A 7,514-nucleotide genomic window follows, 5' to 3' on the forward strand; every position below is an offset into this window, starting at 1 on the left:
AATTGGAGAACAATGAAACAGCTATTCCATGTGGCTGCTGTTCAAGTCCCATGCCTCCCTCAGTGGGAGCATTACCCATAGACCCCCAGTGAGCCTTTAGAACAACACACAGCCCAGTAGCATGCCCTGACACTGCTGTAGTCCAGACATGCACAATTATAGATCACTGAGACTGGCAAAGATAGAGGGGGCGGAGTAGAGAGAGAGAGAGAGAGAGACAGAAAGAGAGAGAGAGAGAGAAGAGAGAGAGAGAGGGAGAACAACACTATCTGTTCAAAGAGGGGGAAATTGTGGGGAGGAATGTTCTGGGGTATTTTAATGGAGTTTCTTTCTCCACACCTGTGGAACTAATAGCGACCTTGTGAAGTCAAGCCTCCTATGAAAATATTTTTAAGAACGAGGGAGAGGAAGAGGGAGAGGGAGAGGGAGAGAGAAGCCCGTTTGGAGGTTCATACCTAAAGGCAGGCGTGTAGTTTGGCTAAGGCCTAGGATTTCCATTAACGGCAGGTTTAAGGAACAAGATAATTGCTCTAGCAGAACTGAACCCTCAGTCTACCTCCACTCTCCCTGTTTCTCATACACACACACACACACACACACACACACACACATACACACACACACACACACACACACACACACACGCGCACACACACACGCACACACACATACACACACACACACACGCGCACACACACACACACACACAAACAGCTTCTCCATCTCTGTTCTGTGTCTCCAACAGCATCCAACCACAGAGGAGATTTATCCCCCCTAAAAACAGCTGTTTCAGCAAATCACTATCTCCAGACTGTGCTTGCCAACACATTCACTGTTAAGACAACCCTCCTACCAGACCACCAGTCTCTCACCCCTCTGGCACTTTGTCTGAGAAAGTCATGAACTTAGAAATAGGATCTGATTGAACAACTGAACTTAACCTCTGTTTAATTCCAGGACATTTTCTTTGTTATGACAAAAAGGTTGGGTTGAGACCTATGAACACAATTCCATTGTGGTTGATATCAGTCTCTAATTATGTGGGATTGATAAAGAGTTTAGTTAATCTGTATGCATAGATTTAGCTCAGGATAATGGTTGGTGGAAGACTTAGAGAGGTTATTTGAGGTAATCCAGTGTACTCCAGGATATGAAGCTAGACTGTGGTATGGAAATGATTCTGGCGAGCATTAAAGACATAAATGGTTGAGGGTTCTCCACTGATACATAGACGTTCCTGTTCCCTTTGAAGTAAATGATGGTGATGGTTATCACATTAATAGTGATTGGCCCTTCAGAATGAAGTCATCTGTGCTTGGTCTGAGAACCTTCTCCTCGGGGGCTGAGTGTTTTGTAGATAGGGTGCATGCACTCAACTAGCTTGTGATGAGAGTTTGAGGTGAGCAATCATTCTTGGGAGATTTTTGCCTGGAGAATAGTCTTTGATGTTCTCTAATATTCGGTGAAGTCTCTCTATCGATCTCATTGTCATCTTTAGGAGACATGATTTGGGAGTTCAGACTTTCAGAGATTTCTGCTAAAGTATTTCACAACCAAGTCGCAAAGAAAACCAAGTCGCATTGGACTTTAAAGTCTGGTGTGGAGAGAGAGAGAGAGGTGGGAGAGGTAATAAACGTTATATAAGTCAACTAGTAAGAGATTTAAAGGGTGAGAAAATGTTTTTTTTTCACAAGAGGATAACCAATATCACAGATTTTTGGGTAATTCCGTGTTTGGTGTCGGAGTCATGGAGTGGCGGTACTTTTACAAGCAATTACAATTCCTGCCGCCGATTAGGGAAAAGCCACTGACAGCGTTCCATGAGTGGGAATGGGAATGGTGACCACATTATGGAGCGTAAAACACTTAGGTCCAACCACCAGTGCTGAGGCAAGATTGCCATGGTGCATGAGACAAAATAGAACATTTAGAAAATGGAGAGTGTACTACTGAAGGCTTTTTTTTTTTGCAGAATCATTGATTGTGCTGTTTTTCAGTAATCACATTTACCATTTGCTTCACCCACTTTAGTAAGATTGCCGTACTACATTGCCGTACATATCAGTCCATCCCCAAGTCTGGGAAATAAATGTCTTTTAAGAGAGTCAAACTTTTTTTTCTTCTTCTTGTCATTTTGTTTTACTCTGAAACAGGGAGAGACGAGGAGAAAACCTCCACACAAAATCCCTTGAAAGTGAATAACTTGGGGTTTGACCCCATAACCTCTGGAAGTGGTCTGTAATTGATCACATTTCCTGGGTCAAGGCAGGTCATTGAGTGTGCCCAGTGGGACGTGAGGTGGTGTGATGGTCTGATGCTCTTTGATTGACAGGTGCTTCGCTGGCAGGCGGACGTGGGGCAATATATGTTGAGGGAAAATAGAGACCAGGCTGTGAGTTCAAAGAGAGATGGACTACTTTACTTTATGATGTTTAAGGGTCACATTCCTCTTCAACAGTGGAGGCTCCTTAAAACCAGCCTGAGATGTTCACTACATAGAACATGAAAGTATTTCTTTTTATATAAGGTCTGAAGAAATGGTCTGATTTCTCTGTATTGTTGTCTGTTATTTGGCCAAAACAGTATTGGAAGTATGTTAATTGGAAGTAAGTAATTTAGCTAGTAGTTATAGATTATATCACTTCTGTTTCATTGTATGGTTTAGACCTGTTCTCTTTTCCTCTTTGGGATATTTTCAGTCAAGTCAACCACAGTTTCTTACCTTTGAAGGGTTTGCCATGTACGCCCAAGTGGAAAAAACACAGGGACAACTGAAGAATCTTTTTGGAACCCTCGTTTTCTAAGAGTGTAAATCAATCAGGTACACCTCCACATAGGCTGTATGTGAGAGCTAGCTGGAACGACTGCTTAGACCTATCCAGACGTCTCTGATCAGTTGAGGAGTGAGGCAGCGCTGAGGCAAGGCACAACTGTCTGGAAACACTGCTCACGTCTGACCTGTGGCCAAGCACCTGGCTATCTGTATCACAGAGCACTACCCTTTTCTTAGATTGGAATCTACACACACTACTTTCATATCAAAGACAGAATCACAAAAACGTAGGAGGAATGGAGGGAGGGAGGGAGGGAGGGAGGGAGGGAATTTGTGAGAGAGGGAAGGAGGCAAAGGGGAAATATGGTTTCCAAGCAGTGCTTTTTTACAAAGTTGTGAGCGGTATTCAAGTCTGAGATCAAACAGCCTGGCTTTCATGTCATCAGACCACAGTGGATGAGGGGGCTATGGTTTCCTGCAAAGGCCTGCACAGTGTCAACCTGCCAACTTGAACACTCATTTCTCTCTCTTTCTTTCATTCTCATTTTCTTCTGCCTTTAATTTTCTCTCTATCATTCTCTCTCTCTCTCTCTTTCTCTTTCTCTCTCAATCGTTTTGTAATTCTGTATTCCTCTGTCCCTCTCCCTCATGCAGTGACTCTCTCATTCTTACTTATTGTCTTCCTTCACTCTCTGTAAATCCATACACAGTATTTATCTCTTTCTCTACCCATCTCTTCTTTTACACATTCTACAATATCTATTCCACTCCTAGTCTCTGTCCTGTCAATATTTATGAGTAGATCTCCACAGCGTCAACAGAGGAGTGCTGCGGTGGCAGCCAAGCAAGCCACCTCACTTTAGACAGACCACGGGGAATGTGTGTATGTGCCAGACAGGATGATCTGTTGTTACATTCGGCCTCTTTACTGTGGCATTCTGACTCCCCATTCCATCAGGTCTTTGGCACTTGGAGAATAGAATAGAATCAAATAGAACTTTATTGACGATGTGGAATTGGATTTCTTTTTTCTGTACAAACATCAGGTTTTGTAGAGTTAAACCTAACAGGTTATTTGTGTGTCGTTGACAAGGGTCTGTGTGTTTCATAGGGGAGGTGACACGTTTTCTCACCCAGGATCTCACTCCCAAACATACCAATGCACATGCACACTAACTCACCCTGCGCTGTGTCCACCATTCCTGGTATTTCAGACCATGTATTCCAAACACTCTTCATTTGGCGCTCCTGACTCCACTTCACACCTATGACTAACCACACCCTGTAAACAAACCTCAGGAAACAACCGCTCAACACCCACTTTTCCCTTCTCCCTCAAACCATCCATCCATCTCTCCTCTCATTCCTCCTTGTGGCGGGTCTGTTCGTTTTGATTTGTTTGGAGTAATAACACCACAGAGAATCCCGCCCTTGGAGAAGCTTATCCCACTGGAAGTAGTGATTCCTGCCTTTTCCAAGGTCACAATCACACTGTAGGCTGTGAGGTAGCCTATGCTTGTTCCTTATGACTGGTAATGTGTATTTAAATGGAACAGGGTGTGCATGCAATAACACACAATAATCTTGCTGTACCTACTTACAATGCATTATTACATATACAAGTGACTAGCCTTTAACCAATGTTTTGATAAGCTTTAAGGGAAAGGTGCTAAATCTGCAGACGTACTACCTCACTCTGACATTTAAAAGAGGTGACATTTGACATAGCATGTATTCAGGGTTGTAAAACACACACCAGTCTTGTGCTGTTTGTATAGAAAAAAAACGCAAAACTGTGTCTGTATTTTAGATTTATTAGTTCTGGACATGGCCTGCTTAAGGAGCCTGGCTCCCACTGCCCTATGTTCACTTTGTCATCCCCCTCTTCTCCGTTCGTTTCCAAGGATGTGTCTCATTCTCATGTCTGTGGTGTAAGTTTTATTTCTCTGTAGCTCTTCTCCTCCCATCCTCCTCCCATCCTCCCATCTCTGGCTGCCAAACTGACACAAAGGAGCTGCTTCAGCCCTCATTTGGTCTGGTGATTATCTAAGCACAGGCCCATCAATCTAAACTAATGATTTTACCCTTGAGAATGTACTGTTTTTCAGGTCATAGACATACTATATCTGATCTGAATAACTATGCCTTACTTAATGCAGCATAGGATATGCCCATTGGTCAAATTGTCTGACAGTCTTATCACGAACACCACAACTTTGTGTACCTCCACTGATTACATACAACCATGGTAAGAGGAGTGATATTATCTGATTACTGGCCCAATGAGAAGCAATGAGCTCATAGAACTGAAGCTAATAAAAAAAAATCAAGAAAATAGTTCCTCATTGTGCTTTAATTTCCGTTTAATTTCAGACTATACCTGTAATGAATAACAAGAGGGTCATTATTGCGTCTAGCCTCTGGGAGGTTCAGCGGGCTGTTTTATTGGCTCTTGGCAGCGTTGCAGGAATGCCATGGAGCAGGTGGAAGTGGAGCTGTGTTGGGTTCCATAATTATCTCTGAATGTTCATTGTCGTTAAACATTTTTTTCCCCCTGCATGTACTAGAATCCTAGACGGCAGCTACATTTGGGAACGGACCAGACGAATTAACAGCCCATTACCCATAAATTCACCCTGATTTTGTTGTGTTTACGATGGCAACAGATGTGAAAATCATTCTGTCTGTATTTACCTAAATTAAACTGTATTTGTGAGTTTGGGGTAATTGGAATGAAGTGGGTAAGGTAGGGGGGATTTGGGCGGGGGGGGGGGGGACAAGTCTGTGGATTCCTTGGCAGACACATTTTATCCATCCTCACAAGATGTGCAGTATAATTGTGTTGCAATTGCCATTGTGATGAGGCAGTGAGTATTACATCTTACAGAGGACTTGGAGACTGATGTCGCCGTTTGCGAGCGTCGTTGCCTTTGATCTAAGTCATTACGTTGTGTCTCATAGCAACTGAAACATTCCATTGTCTCTCTGCCTGATCACCTTCCGATGACTCGGCTGCTGAGATAAGAGGGAAGGATTAAAGAGATCTGTTTTTAATATAAAAGTAGTCCTGATGAAATCAATCAAAGAGAAAAAAGAGAAAGATTGAGGATGATAGGTCAGGGACTATATAGAGAGAGGTTGAAGACAGAATGGAAGGAAATGTATTATAGGAGAGAGGAGAAGAGACAGACAAAGATAAATATAGGGGAGATAGGGGAGATATGGTAGAAGAGGAGTACTAAGTAGTAAGCAAAACGATAAAGATAAACATTATGAATATTTTATGAGGTAAAATACTGCTAGCAGTATAGCAGAGAGCTTCTCCTTCCTAGTCTGCATCATAACTTCTCAGGGAGGAAGTATTGAGTTAACCCCCATATCTGAGAGGCACGCTTCCCCTGTCCTGCTCCAGGCCTGGCCCAGATTTATCCCTCTATCCCTCCTCCCTCTTCCCTCTTCCCTCCTCCCTCTCTTCCATCCAACCTCCCTCTCTCCTCCACATCTGCAGGACTTTCTCTGATCTCCCTCTGTTGGATAGTGATAGATGGGGAGAATTTGCCTCTCCTTTCACCGAGCGTCCTCTCCTGACATGATGAACAGCCATAACCAGGACATAACAGATGTTAAAGGCAGCTATAACAACTGAAATGGGTACATGTAGGATGATATTACACTGCTGTGTTGTTAGCATGTAGCCTGGTTGCTCGTTGCTAGCTGTAGTAATCTTCTTGTACATCAGGAAGTCAATTATGATAAGTCAGGATAAAAAAGTCAACCAGACTAGCTAGAAGGGTTGCTTACAAGTTCACCTACATCGCTGTGTAAGGTAGGTTTTGTCCTCAAGTTAAGTATTTCCTCTGACAAAAACCTAGAGTAGCCTGTGTTCACTCATTCAAGCACCCTGCCCAGCTTTAAGGCTCTCTTTCATAACAGAATGAAAAACATATGATTGCCAGTGAGTGTGTCATTGTTATGGTCCAATGCCGAAACACAACGTGTTGTTTGGCCAATGTTTGTTTCTACTACTCAGCCAAATGAGCTTGTCTCTGTCCTTGATATTTGGCAAACATGAGTTTGGAGCCATGTTGAACCAAGAACCATGTTACTACATACCCAATTTGTTCTCTATCTGATATCAAAACACATTTCAGTCTATGACTGCAAACAGGGCTGCCAAGTTTCACCAAAAGTTTGGAGTGAGATTTTTTTGGCGGTGGAGCGACCCAAAACTGTGCACGTTTTGGCGGCGGCGGCCCCTCTCTCCCACCCAATTATTTGTGCTAGTTTCCAGCAATGTTACATGTTGTTCATAATAAACCAGCACAAGAAATGAAAATAATTAACATTTTATAAAACAAGACAAAAATTCAGACAATATATCATATTTATGAAATCTTAATCAACAAATACAGTAGCCTACAGACTCTAAAAGAAAATTGGGAATCAACAGGACTCAGCCCCTTGGTCAGCAGCAGAAAGACCCTTGGTCATCATCTTATATACAGTGCATTGCTCATAGATGGCTATCATGTTATACAGTACATACCAGGGTTTTTCCTGGGTCAGAATGAGGCCTTGGTGGTTGATCTTGTGCGCGTAGCGCAGCCACATTTTTTTTGAGGGACCCCCAATTGTTGTATTTGTATTGTAAATTGCAATTACTATTTATTATTATTATTATTATTATTAATGTACCTGGTTATGTTACAGTAGAGAAACAAAAAACAGTTACCAAAACTGA

The sequence above is a fragment of the Nansenia antarctica genome, assembly GCF_963989245.1.
Source record: "Nansenia antarctica genome assembly, chromosome: 5".
NCBI classification, from domain to species: domain Eukaryota; kingdom Metazoa; phylum Chordata; class Actinopteri; order Argentiniformes; family Microstomatidae; genus Nansenia; species Nansenia antarctica.